Consider the following 14,385-nt stretch of genomic DNA (forward strand, 5'->3'; position numbering starts at 1 on the left):
GCGACCAACGCGATGCCCGCGATTTTGTCATAGGCTTCAATGTTAAAATATTTTTTAACATTGAAATCGGGAGCATCGCGTCGGTCTTGTGCCATTATAATGGCACAAGATGAGATGGACTTGATTAAGTCCATCTCACATAGTAAAAAATGTGAAATGGGCCAATATGACCCATTTCACATTATATATGTCCCCGTCGTCACCCCACAATTGACGTGAACCCGAAGCGTGGCGAGCATAGCGAGCCTGCGAGGGGCGGCGGTGCGTGTCCTCTGACCTTTTCATTCCCCTACTATCCACGTCGGCGTGGAGTCGAGAATATGAAGTGTGGCGAGCGCAGCGAGCCACCGAGCCCAAAGCGTGGCGAGCGCAGCGAGCCCCGCGAGGGGACGCGTATACCTGTGAAGTTATACGCGTCCCCTCGCGGGGCTCGCTACGCTTCGGGCTCGCTGCGCTCGCCACACTTTATATTCTCGACTCCACGCCGACGTGGATAGTAGGGGAATGAAAAGGTCGGAGGACGCGCACTGCCGCCCCTCGCGGGCTCTCTGCGCTCGCCACGCTTCGGGTTGGCGTCAATCGTGGGGTGGGGTTTACGGTGTAAAATTGGGGGTCTAGGGAATATTTTACATAGAATCCAATGTAAAATCAGGTCCCTGGGACCCTATTCACATTTGATTCAATTAAAAAATCGGGTCGGTCGCGTCGGTCGCTTCGCATGTGATGCGACCGACGCGATATTTCCGACACAACCACCCCGATGGAAATCGGTGTGGCCGTGCTAGGAAACAAGTACCTTTTTTAGTAAGGAAATCATTACACTGTGATGTGAAATATACTGATGTTTATCCTGAGGGGAGTTAAATTCGTAAAAATAAAATAGTATTTTCATAGTAAAATACAACTTTTTTAGGCGTATTCGTATTTTTGGCATTTACTATGCCCAAAATACGAATATTCGTATTCGTATTTATGGCACATTCATATTTGTATTTACAAATACGAATGTATACGCCATGGAATAGGAATACGAATGGTGATTCCTAAATTACTAATTTTCAATACGGCTGGTAATTAGCGGGATACGCTCGCTAATTGCCACCCAAATACGCCTGGAAAATACACTTCAGCTCATTACACTCCTCCGAATGATTCGGCTCCGAAATTCGGCTCCCGATTGACCGCTATGCCAATAGAATCATTAGGAGGAGAGGCGCTGAAGATGAATCTTCAGCATCTCTCCTGTTAGTTAGTGCAAGGGTACCGGCAGGGACATTCGCGTTTTTTTTATTTTCTGTGGACCCGGACTATGGCAGAAGGAAGAGGACATGATCTTTGCCGGAGGACCTTGGTGAGTAGGTTTTCTTCCACAGGTCCCCAAATGGATTTCTTTGGACCCTGGAGCCTGGACCCTGGAGCCCTGGACCCTGGATCATGGAGCCCCGGACCCAGGGACCTACCTACGAGCTCAAGAAAGGTAAGTATCATTATGTATGTGTAATGTATGTATTCAACTTTTATTTTTCATTGGTGTCAGTGTGTGTTTATTTAACTATTTATTTTACTGTTGAACTACAAGTGCCAGTGGGCCCTTTAATTCCCTGCATGCTGGGACTTGTGGTTCTCCATGTCTCCAAGCCTGGGGGCCCGTTCTTAAAATACGAGGGACCTCTTTGTCCCCCATATTTTGGGAACCAGACCCAGCCCTGAAGCCTGGGGCTGGTTTTAAAAAAACAGTGGAGACCCTATTTGGCTGGTTTCCTGATTTTTTTTATACCAGCCCCGGCTCTTTCAGCCTGGTGCTGGTTATGGCCGTGGGGGGGACCCCACAACGTTTTTTATATTTATTTCTCTATTTTTTTACACACTGCAGCCTGCACGGATCTGACTGATCCGTGCAGACTGCCTGTAGGAATTCGTATTAGCGGCCAAATATACGGTCGCTAATACAAATTCATACGAATGATATGCCATGGGGGTTTACAAAGCAGTCGTATCGGGATTTACAAAGCAGTCGTATTTGAATACGGAATACGAATTTGCATATGGCTAAAACAGCCGTATGCAGTCATATTTATTCGTATTAAGAATACAAATACGAAAAATCAGCAGCACCACTCACAGCGACTGTTCTTTTTTTATTGTCATAGTAAACTAAACTTAAACTAATTGACCTGGCTGCATTTGTGTTTAGATTAAAAGAACAGTCGCGGTGAGCGATGCAGACATTTTTTATGGATATTTTGAGGATCTCTCAAAGAAAGGTGGCACTTAAAGGGTTAAGGAACATTTTTATTATAGATGTGCACATACATACAAAGTACGTACTTTGTCTCTCTCTAAAGGGGGAGGGTTAGGCATGGGCTGCAGGAAAGAACAGTTAAGGTTAGGCACTAAAGGGGTTGGTTAAGGTTAGGCTGGGTGAGGGTTAGACATTAGATATAGAGGGCTAGAAGAAGATGGCTAGTATCAGGGCCAGACTGGGACCAGAAATCGGTTCTTGCATTTTGAGCACACAGGCCCACCTGCAGTAGGCGGGACCATTGTGTGGAAAAAGGGGGCATAGTCTCATGGAAAGGAGGCGTGGCATCAGAAAAAGGACACACCGTAATGCCCATTACAGAATATGACACAATCTGAACCCCACAAGCTGCTCCCCCTCTATAACAGGACACAATAGGCTGCTCCCCCTGTATAATATCAGGACACAACAGGCTGCTCCCCCTGTATTATAATAATAACTGGACCCCACAGGCTTATCCCCTGTATAATAACAGCACACAACAGGTTGCTCCCCCTGTATAATAATAATAATAACAGGATCCCACATGCTGCTCCCCCCGACTAATAAAGCCAGATTCCATGGAATAAAAATATCTTTAGCAACAGTTATCTGTGCATCATTTATCATCCTGAGGCTCGGGGTGAGAAGTGATGCACAGATAACTGTTGCTAAAGATATTTTTGGACCTGGCGCACACAAGATGAATATAATCCGTGCATGCAGAGTTGATGGGAGCAGATGTGCATCACAGAGCCGGTGGCAGAATGTACAGTAATCCAGCCTAACACAGCAGCAGCCATTGTACGTGCACGGCAGGGACCGGATCACACAGGCACACCTACACCTTGGGGGTTATTCAGGTTGATTCGCAAGGCTGCGAATTCGCAGCCTTGCGAGTCCACCAAACCCCACCCGGCGAACGCACGCCCCGCCGCCCCAGCAAAGTGCGGCTTCGCCCACACAGCAGTGAATGGATGTTTTGCATAAACATCCATTTGCTATGCTGGGGTGTCCGCCCACATCATTCGATGGTCGGTGACCATCGAATGATGTTTAGCGTGCACGCATATATAAGTGACTTTTCAGTTGCATATATATGCGTGCACGCTGGCGTGATATGGGCGGGCAGCTGACATCCGGTGATGTCAGCTACCCGGCCCACACACCCGCGTCACTGCCTCATTACCATGAGAACGCCCAGCGTTCTCATGGAAACGTCCATGGAACGCTGGGCGTTCCCATATGGTAATGGGGCAGCCCGGCGCTCCCCACCCATCTCCGCCACCCCCTCTCTGCCATGGGTGCTTGCACCCGGCAACCCGAAAGGTCGCCGTAGGTGCACGCACCATGCGCCTGCAGCTGGCAAATCTTCCGCCATCCCCTGCAAGAGCGAGCGGCGCTCCATCTGTATGTTGTATATATAATGACTTATAGAAGATGACTCTGTGTATTATAATATAGAAGGTACTGTATGTTGTATATATAATGACTTATAGAAGGTGTCTCTGTGTATTATTATATAGAAGGTACTGTATGTTGTATATATAATGACTTATAGAAGGTGTCTCTGTGTATTATTATATAGAAGGTACTGTATGTTGTATATATAATGACTTATAGAAGGTGTCTCTGTGTATTATTATATAGAAGGTACTGTATGTTGTATATATAATGACTTATAGAAGGTGCCTCTGTGTATTATAATATAGAAGGTACTGTATGTTGTATATATAATGACTTATAGAAGGTGTCTCTGTGTATTATTATATAGAAGGTACTGTATGTTGTATATATAATGACTTATAGAAGGTGTCTCTGTGTATTATTATATAGAAGGTACTGTATGTTGTATATATAATGACTTATAGAAGGTGTCTCTGTGTATTATTATATAGAAGGTACTGTATGTTGTATATATAATGACTTATAGAAGGTGCCTCTGTGTATTATAATATAGAAGGTACTGTATGTTGTGTATATATAATGACTTATAGAAGGTGCCTCTGTGTATTATAATATAGAAGGTACTGTATGTTGTATATTTAATGACTTATAGAAGGTGTCTCTGTGTATTATTATATAGAAGGTACTGTATGTTGTATATATAATGACTTATAGAAGATGACTCTGTGTATTATTATATAGAAGGTACTGTATGTTGTATATATAATGACTTATATAAGGTGTCTCTGTGTATTATTATATAGAAGGTACTGTATGTTGTATATATAATGACTTATAGAAGATGACTCTGTGTATTATTATATAGAAGGTACTGTATGTTGTATATATAATGACTTATAGAAGGTGTCTCTGTGTATTATTATATAGAAGGTACTGTATGTTGTATATATAATGACTTATAGAAGGTGTCTCTGTGTATTATTATATAGAAGGTACTGTATGTTGTATATTTAATGACTTATAGAAGGTGTCTCTGTGTATTATTATATAGAAGGTACTGCAGTGGTGTAGCTAGGTGCCACGGCGCCCGGAGCAAAGGCATGTTTCGCGCCCCCCCCTCCCCCCCAATTTGTAGTAGGTGAGGCTCCTGCACAGTGAAAAGTGGGCATAGACCAACATTATACCACACACCGTAATGCCCATTGGACATTTTAGTGAACTCTGTAATTCCAATTACACATAAGCCCACACATGATGCCCATTACATACTATATAACACACCGCAATGCCCATGACATACTATATAACACCGTAATCCCCATAACATACTATATAACACACCGTAATGCCCATTACATACTATATAATACACCGTAATGCCCATTACATACTATATAACACACCGTAATGCCCATTACATACTATATAACACACCGTAATGCCCATTACATACTATGTAACACACCGTAATGCCCATTACATACTATATAACACACCGTAATGCCCATTACATACTATATAACACACCGTAATGCCCATTACATACTATATAACGCACCGTAATGCCCATTACATACTATATAACACACCGTAATGCCCATTACATACTATATAACACACCGTAATGCCCATTACATACTATATAACACACCGTTATGCCCATTACATACTATATAACACACCGTAATGCCCATTACATACTATATAACACTCGGCAATGCCCATTACATACTATAAAACACTCCGCAATGCCCATTACATACAACACACCATAATGCCGATTACACATTTGACACATAAGTGCCACTTACCTCAATGCCAGGGGCTTCATGCTCAATGCCAAGGGGCTTCATGCTCGATGCCAAGGGGCTTCATGCTCGATGCCAAGGGGGCAGTAGGGTGCAGCAGGGTGGGCGGGTGCAGTAGGATGCAGCAGGGTGGGTGGGTGAGTGCAGTAGGATGCAGCAGGGTGGGTGGGTGAGTGCAGTAGGATGCAGCAGGGTGGGTGGGTGTCTGCAGTAGGGTGGGTTTGTGGGTACAGCAGGGTGGGTGGGTGGCTGCAGTAGGATGTAGCAGGGTGGGTGGGTGGCTGCAGTAGGATGCAGCATGGTGGGTGGGTGGGTGGCTGCAGTAGGATGCAGCAGGGTGGGTGGGTGGCTGCAGTAGGGTGGGTTTGTGGGTGCAGCAGGGTGGGTGGGTTATGTGGTTAGGAGGGTGAGTGCAGCAGGGTGGGTGGAGGGTGGGAGTACACCATAGTTACAGCCAGGCGCCCCCCTGCCTGTGCTGACAGAGACAGTGTGTGTGTGTGTGTGCACACCTCCCCTCTCCTCCCCCCTGCCAGTGCGCACACTGCCGCCCGCTCACGGCTCTCTGCGCTTTGTCGGGGAGAAATATGCGGCTACTTAAAATTCATATCTCCCGCTGGACCGCTAGCCAATAGGCGCTCGTGGTCCAGCAGCCATCAGTTGATTGGCTGCTGGACCGCAAGCGCCCATTGGCTAGCGGTCCAGCGGGAGATATCTCTGTCACCGGACGGAGTAGGGAAGCGGGCGGGGAGGGAAGCTGGCGAGCGGGCAGGCGAGCGGGCGAGCGGGCGGGCGGGCAGGGAAGGAAAGCTAGCTAGCTGGCTGGCGGGCGGGGGAGCTGGCTGGCTGGCGAGCGAGCTGGCGGTGCCACAGCACAGCTCCGGCGCCATGCAATCATCCTGCGCCCGGAGCGTGTGCTCCGCCGGCACCGCACTCGCTACGCCTCTGAGGTACTGTATGTTGTATATATAATGACTTATAGAAGGTGTCTCTGTGTATTATTATATAGAAGGTACTGTATGTTGTATATATAATGACTTATAGAAGGTGTCTCTGTGTATTATTATATAGAAGGTACTGTATGTTGTACATATAATGACTTATAGAAGGTGTCTCTGTGTATTATTATATAGAAGGTACTGTATGTTGTATATATAATGACTTATAGAAGGTGTCTCTGTGTATTATTATATAGAAGGTACTGTATGTTGTATATATAATGATTTATAGAAGGTGCTTCTGTGAATTATAATATAGAAGGTACTGTATGTTGTATATATAATGACTTATAGAAGGTGTCTCTGTGTATTATTATATAGAAGGTACTGTATGTTGTATATATAATGACTTATAGAAGGTGTCTCTGTGTATTATTATATAGAAGGTACTGTATGTTGTATATATAATGACTTATAGAAGGTGCCTCTGTGTATTATAATATAGAAGGTACTGTATGTTGTACATATAATGACTTATAGAAGGTGCCTCTGTGTATTATAATATAGAAGGTACTGTATGTTGTATATATAATGACTTATAGAAGGTGTCTCTGTGTATTATTATATAGAAGGTACTGTATGTTGTACATATAATGACTTATAGAAGGTGTCTCTTTGTATTATGATATATAGATATGTAAGGAGCATCTGTTAGGTTATATGGAAGGAGCGTCTCATTGCACTATATTTCTGCCTTTTTTATTTAAATGATTGTTTTTATAAAAACTAAAATCCATGTCTGTTACTGGTCTGATTGTTTCAACATGTTTGAATATGACAAAAGTGCAGACTTTTCAATTAGTATGCAATATTGGGTACTCTTTACTTAGTGCGGCGCCCGTCGCGGGCATCGCGAGTACATTAATGTATGGCCGCGACGCGACCGACGCGATGCCCGCGATTTGCCATTGAAATCAATGGAAAACATAAAAATCGTGTCGGTCGCGTCGCGGCCGGCCATAAACGTACCCGCGATGCCCGCGACGCGATGCTCACGATTTCCCATAGGGAACAATGTTAAAAGTCGCGATGGACCCGATTTTAGTGTTAAATGGCTCAATCAACCCGATTTTGCCATAGGAATCAATGTTAAATGGGCCACAGAGCCCATTAACCCTTAAATGTCCCCAAAAATTTTTAACGCCACCCCACGATCCACGCGAACCCGAAGCGTGGCGAGCGCAGCGAGCCCGCGAGGGGCGGCGGTACGCGTCCTCCGACCTTTTCATGCCCTACTATCCACGTCGGCGTGGTGTGGGAATATAATAGTGTGGCGAGCGCAGCGAGCCACCGAGCCCGAAGCGTGGCGAGCGCAGCGAGCCCCGCGAGGGGACGCGGATACCTTCACAGTTATACGCGTCCCCTCGCGGGCTTCACAGGTGTCCGTGGCGACCCGGACACCTGTGAAGCCCGCGAGGGGACGCGTCTACCTGTGAAGGTATCCGCGTCCCCTCGCGGGGCTCGCTGCGCTCGCCACGCTTCGGGCTCGGTGGCTCGCTGCGCTCGCCACACTATTATATTCCCACACCACGCCGACGTGGATAGTAGGGCATGAAAAGGTCGGAGGACGCGTACCGCCGCCCCTCGCGGGCTCGCTGCGCTCGCCACGCTTCGGGTTGGCGTGGATCGTGGGGTGGCGTTAAAAATTGTTGGGGACATTTAAGGGTTAATTGGGCCTAATTCAGGGTTAATATGGCCAAATCGGGTCAATTGAGCCATTTAACAGTGAAATCGCGGTCAATCAGCCTTTTTTAACATTGTTCCCTATGGGAAAATCGCGGTGATCGCGGTAATCGCGGGCATCGCGACCATCCAATTTTACCCACGATGCCCGCGATTACCGCGATCACCGCGATTTTTACCCGCGATGACCACGATTTTGATCGTTGGCGCCGTGCTAGGTAAAGAGTACCCAATATTGAATACATTACTGCACGTATGGTGGATATTGAGATACTCAAACCTCGGAACATCTGTGCTAGATTCAGAAATTACATTTTGTCTATGGCTATGATTTCTACCTTTCCAATAAATCTGAGCTGAATCAGTGGATCTATGTGCTCATAGTTAAGTGATATACTGTGTGTATACCAAAAAGTTATAAAAAAAAATTCAACCTAATTCTAATATGGTAATATTACACTATCCATTATCTTAGTTACCAGCAACATATTTACCACTGAGTGGTACTTTTCCACTAACCTAAGCCTTCTTCTGCTTGTCTGTATTATGACACACAGTATGTATCTCATATCAATCTCTGTATTTGCATTGTTGGATGGGAAACATGTAATTATGGCAACACACACATGCCACAACTAATGTGGATAACATGCATGTACAATTATGGAGAAGGAGTTTGATGTCACTGGTCTGGTCTGACATGCTTTTTGCCCTGTGGCTACCCTCTTGATTCAAGTCGTAGCACAATTCCCTCCCCACCTTCCTCTCTCTGTCCTTATTGTGCTGTATTGTTCCAGCAATATGTCATCTCACATGTACGGTACCAGATATACTGTATGTTATTTATAATTTTTTCTTTGTGTATTCCCTGTATGTTTCTGTGGAAACTATGTGGAGCATTAAACATAAATTATAATACTAATTCCCTTCTCTGCAGGATACTGTACATTGCACTTGCTAACCTTCCTGAGAAGTTCAGATATCTGGTCCAACATTAGCAAATCATAAGGTTAAAACTAATTTTAAAAAAACAACAAACCTCAGTTGTATTCTATAGATTAAACACTAGATGGCACTGCAGGTACAGAGAAAAGTATACAGGCCCACTGCTAAATAGACCAGGATACATAGAAACACGATTTGGCAAACAGATACACGCATTTGATTTTCAAATGATATATATTTCTAGAAGACAAAATGGTTGAGTGAATTTAAGACTTGGGGACGATTTATCACCATCCACATCTGGATAATGATAAATCTGATGTGGATGTGCTGTGATAACATCAGCTTAACTTGCAATGTTCTAATCGACTATATCGCACAAATGTATCTACTGTATTATCACATGCTTGCGATAAAGCCCTGTCCCTGGGATGGGTCTCCACATCCCTATCGAGAGGCCTGAACAACGGAGCTGCCCGATCCCTCCACCCCCAAGCATCCCTGAACTTCCAAAGAAAGCCGAAGCCAGAAGCAGGAGCCGCAGGGGAACAGGGGTTGCTGCAGAAGGCAGGGGCTGCACCGGTGCACCTTCTGTGGTATTTCTGAGGCAGGCAGGGCAGGCGACAGGGGGGGTCAAGGGGGACAAGTGTGACGGGCCCCAGAGATATGAAGGGCCCCAGAGTTTCCATGCCTGGGCACGGCCACTGCCTGCACTAGTTGGCCTGTCAGTGACCCTTGCGGGCCAGCGGCATACTTGCCTACCCTCCCGCATTTAGCGGGAGTCTCCCGCTTTGTCAATCATTCTCCCGGCCCCCCGCAAATCCCTTGGTTCCTCCCGTTTTTTCGTCCCCTTTGCCCAAAAAACGTGACTGCGCATGCGCGAGCGCGTCATTGCGGGGGCGGGGTCTAAATGTGCAACATCGTGCCGTCATTATGACGGCCACCGCAGGGCTTTGTGGGTACTGTAGCGCTGGGCTGGCCATTGAACCCGTGCGGTGCGCAAGCAGGAGCGTGCAGGAGCGGCAGCGGCAGGGGACTGAGGCAGTGAGACTGGCAGCGGGAGCCGGGAGGCCGGAAGCACAAGTGTCAGTCAGAGTGGAAGCTGTGTAAGGAGAGGCAGCTGCAGTAAGTATAAGCATACTTTGACTGTAAGCAGCGTCCCTCTATCCCCCACCCACTAAGGCTTGCTTCTTATTGATCCTCCCTCCCTCCCCCCACCACTGGTCCCTGACTGGCACCCAAGACAATTTGTGTGTGTATATATATATATATATATATATATATATATATATATATATATATATATATATACACATATATATATATATATATATATACATATATAAATATGTGTATATATATAGATATGTATATATATGTATATATATATATATATATATATATATATAGATATGTATACATATATAGATATGTATACATATACAGCTACTCATCCAACGCTCCCCATCCAGCAGCAGCCACCAAACACCCTGCGGGCCCCATATGTATCTGGCACTGGGGAGCAGGCATATCTGGCACTGTGGCCCCATATTTATCTGGCACTGGGGGGCATGTGTATCTGGCACTGGGGGGCATGTGTACCTTGCACTGGGGGGGCAATCTGTATCTGGCACTGTGCGGGCAATGTGTATCTGGCTCTTGATGCATATATGTATCTGCCACTGTGGGGACATGTGTATCTGGCAATGCTGAGGGCACGTAATGTGTATCTGACAATGTCGGGCATATAATGTGTATTTGCCGCTGTAGGGCATATAATGTGTATCTGGAGCTGCTGCGGGCATATAATATGTATCTGGCACTGCTGGGGGCAAATCATGTGTATCTGGTACTGTGGGGGGCACGTATGTCTGTCAATGTTGGGGCATATTATGTATATCTGTCAATGCGGGGACATATAATGTGTATATGGCACTGTAGAGCAAGGAGCTGTACTTGGTGTACTGTGTGCAAAGGGCTGTACCTGTCGTACCGCGTGCAAAGGGCTGTACTTGGCGTAATGAGTGTAAGGGGCTCTATCTGGCATGTGTATAAGCGGCTTTACCTGGCGTAATGTCTAGGAGCGGCCATTGGCATAATTAGAATTTTGTCTCATTCCGTGGTGGATAATGTGTATAAGGCATATATGGTGAAGTACACTACACTTAAGGACAAGCCCCTTTTTACGTGACCACGCCCCTTTATAGTCGACCACACCCCTTTCCCAGTAGCCACATCCCTTTTCCCAGAGCGCGCGCGCCTAAGGTGCGTGCATAATCATTACATTTACACTTCGACCAATGTATGTATATAGCATCTAAAATCTCCCTCATTTTGCTTTTCAAAAGTAGGCAAGTATGGCGGTCTACTGTGCACCATCTGTTTTTGGCTGTCTGACTGTGTGCCCTGCCACTTGGCGCTCACAGCCATCTACTCTATGTGTGTGCACGGCCTGATGCCGCAGGCGCACAGCCTTACCCACCGCTGGTGCTGTGGCCTCAGTCTCTGGCTCCTGTACTTTTACTGCGCGGGTCGTCTGTTCCGCACTCTGCGAAAGGCCTGCTCGTAGTGCTCAGAATTCTTTTGTGAAAGTGACAGGCCAGCAGCAGCCAGAGCCAGCAGGAAGCAGAAGCCAAGCCATCAGGACTGAGAACGAGAGAAGCCCGCACCTGAAAGCATGATCTGGAGCAGCGAAAGGTTAAGGCTCATGCAGAAGAGCGTTGTGTGGATTTGGGATTAGGTGGGGGCCCCAGAAATATCATTGTACAGGGCCCCAAGATTTCTGTTGCCAGCCCTGGAGGCAGGACAAACCTGCCCCAGAAAAACCCACCACTCATTGGGTGAAATGTAACAGAATGAGAGGTTCAGAAAGTGAGAGATTTGGTAAGAAATCTTCAGGTTTTTTAAAGCGGCAATCATTTACACTGCAAAATCAAATGGGTTTTGCACTTTCTGAATCTCTCATCCTATTAAATCTCACCCAAGGGGTTAAAGCATTGAAACGTTGGTGCACACTTTGCCTGGCTTCTATCATTTTGAGTTCCGCCTACACTACAAGTATGTACTGTATTATGTTTTCAGGCTTTGGTCTGACTTGATGGAGGGCACCAGTTTATCCATTTGATTTGCATGGGATTTTGGAAGGTGAGTTTTTTGCATTGAGAGTTAGAAATAAAAGAGAACTAAGGGCCTTATTCTAGTTCACTCTTTCTGACAAAATCCTTCTTAGATGGAAAAAAAACATGTGCACTGCAGGGGGGGCAGATGTTAATTGTGCAGAGAGAATTAGATTTGGGTGGGGTTTTACTTCAAAGTGAGATCTACATTGCAGTGTAAAAATAAGGCAGCCAGTATTTACCCTGCACAGAAACAAAATAACGCACCCGAATCTAATTCTCTCTGCACATTTTACATCTGCCCCCCTGCAGTGCACATGGTTTTGTCCATCTAAGAAGGATTTTGTCAGAAAGAGTGAACTAGAATAAGGCCCTAAGTTATCTAAAATGGGCACCTTGTTCCAGGCTGGTTAGCCAAACAGCAACAAAGAGACAAAGGGACATCACTCCCTTATAGTATCACAAAATAGAAAAACAGAGGAAAGGTTACGCATACAAATTCACATGTGCAGATAATATTAAATAACATTTATTTAGAATCATAAAAATATTGTAGCTAAAATAGCAAAGAACTTAAAATATATATATAAAGACTATGGGTGAAATGTAATAGGATGAGCGATTCAGAAAGTGAGAGATTTGGTCGAAAATCTCCAGGTTTTTTAAAGCGCCAATCATTTACACTGCAAACCCAGCTTGATTTTGAAGTATAAATGATTGCCGCTTTAAAAAAACTGGATATTTCTTACCAAATCTCTCACTTTCTGAATCTCTCATCCTATTAAATTTCATCCTATATATTGAGATGCTGCTGTGTACATTTCAGTATTCGTGATTCAATGGCTGTCGATCTTCTAGTGGCCTTTCCTATAGGGCCAGATGAGGAGGTATCGGAAGGCAGGAGGTTATTAATGTCCTGGTAGCTCTTTATCATGGCTGGATTAGGGTGGTGGCATTCATCCACAGAGTAGTTTTACAGTAACCAAATGAGGAGTCCTCTTTATCCTGACTGTATTAGAGAGGTGACGTTCCTCTACAAGGTTGTTTTGCCATAACCAGATGAGGAGTCCTCTTTATCCTGACTGTATTAGAGAGGTGACGTTTCTCTACAAGGTTGTTTTGCCATAACCAGATGAGGAGTCCTGACGGATGCAACAGGAAACTCTCAGGTCTAAAGTTGTTGCAGATGACGGCTGGTTATGTCACTAAGAAGCAGTGCTTTTTTTCTAGAAAAATATGGCCAGGAACTCCAGGTCTGGGGGTGGGTCAATAAAATAAAAAAATATAAATAGAGAGAGAGAGAGAGAGAGAGAGAGAGAGATGTATATATTGTATTTAGAAATGAACGCACAGGGGACTTTAAAATAAAACTTATCTAAGGAAAAGTACATTTTGGCCTAGAACAGGTTCAGGCATACTTGCCGATGCTCCCGCATTTTGCGGGAGCCTCCCGCTTTAGCCCCTGGTCCCCCGCAAAGCCCTCCCGATCCCCCGGAATGTATGTGTGTGTATATAGTTAGGTACTGATCCCTGTTAGTGTGTGTGAGTACACTGGCATTGTGTGTTTGTGTATAGAAGAACACTGTCCTGTGTCTGTCTGTATTTGTGTGTGCGTGTGTGTTATGTGTAGGCTGGTAGCTGGCAGGAGGCTCACCTTTTAGCCGCCAGTCCCCCCAATGCCCCCAGAATAATCAATCCCCATCTAAAAATCTGGACAGCACAGCGGAGCCTGGCACAATCATTCCTAAGAGGCCTGCCAAGCACCACTGCCTGTAGTCCGCACAAGAGCCACCCAGGTCAGCAAAGCCTGCTAGTGGCCAGCCACCAGCTAAAAAAATGAAGAAAATGCTGCACTGGGCCATGCCCACTTTACTGGAGACCACACCCACCTTCTTTGTAGCCACACCCCCATCCCGGATTAGCCACGCCTCTGGCGTGGCAGGTCCTGGTTTTAACCATGTACAACATGTGAGGTATGGAATCTCCCTGAAACCAGTTTCCGAAAGTAGGCAAGTATGGGTTCAGGAGCCCAGTTCCTGATTATATCAATATACGTAATACAAGAGGTTCAGGAACTGAGTTCCTGCAGAAAAATAGCACTGCAAAGAAGAAAGTGCTTATGTGGGTGTATGGATATTGCAGCATCAATC

The sequence above is a fragment of the Crinia signifera genome, chromosome 5 (assembly GCF_055691185.1).
Source record: "Crinia signifera chromosome 5, ASM5569118v1, whole genome shotgun sequence".
Lineage (NCBI taxonomy): Eukaryota > Metazoa > Chordata > Amphibia > Anura > Myobatrachidae > Crinia > Crinia signifera.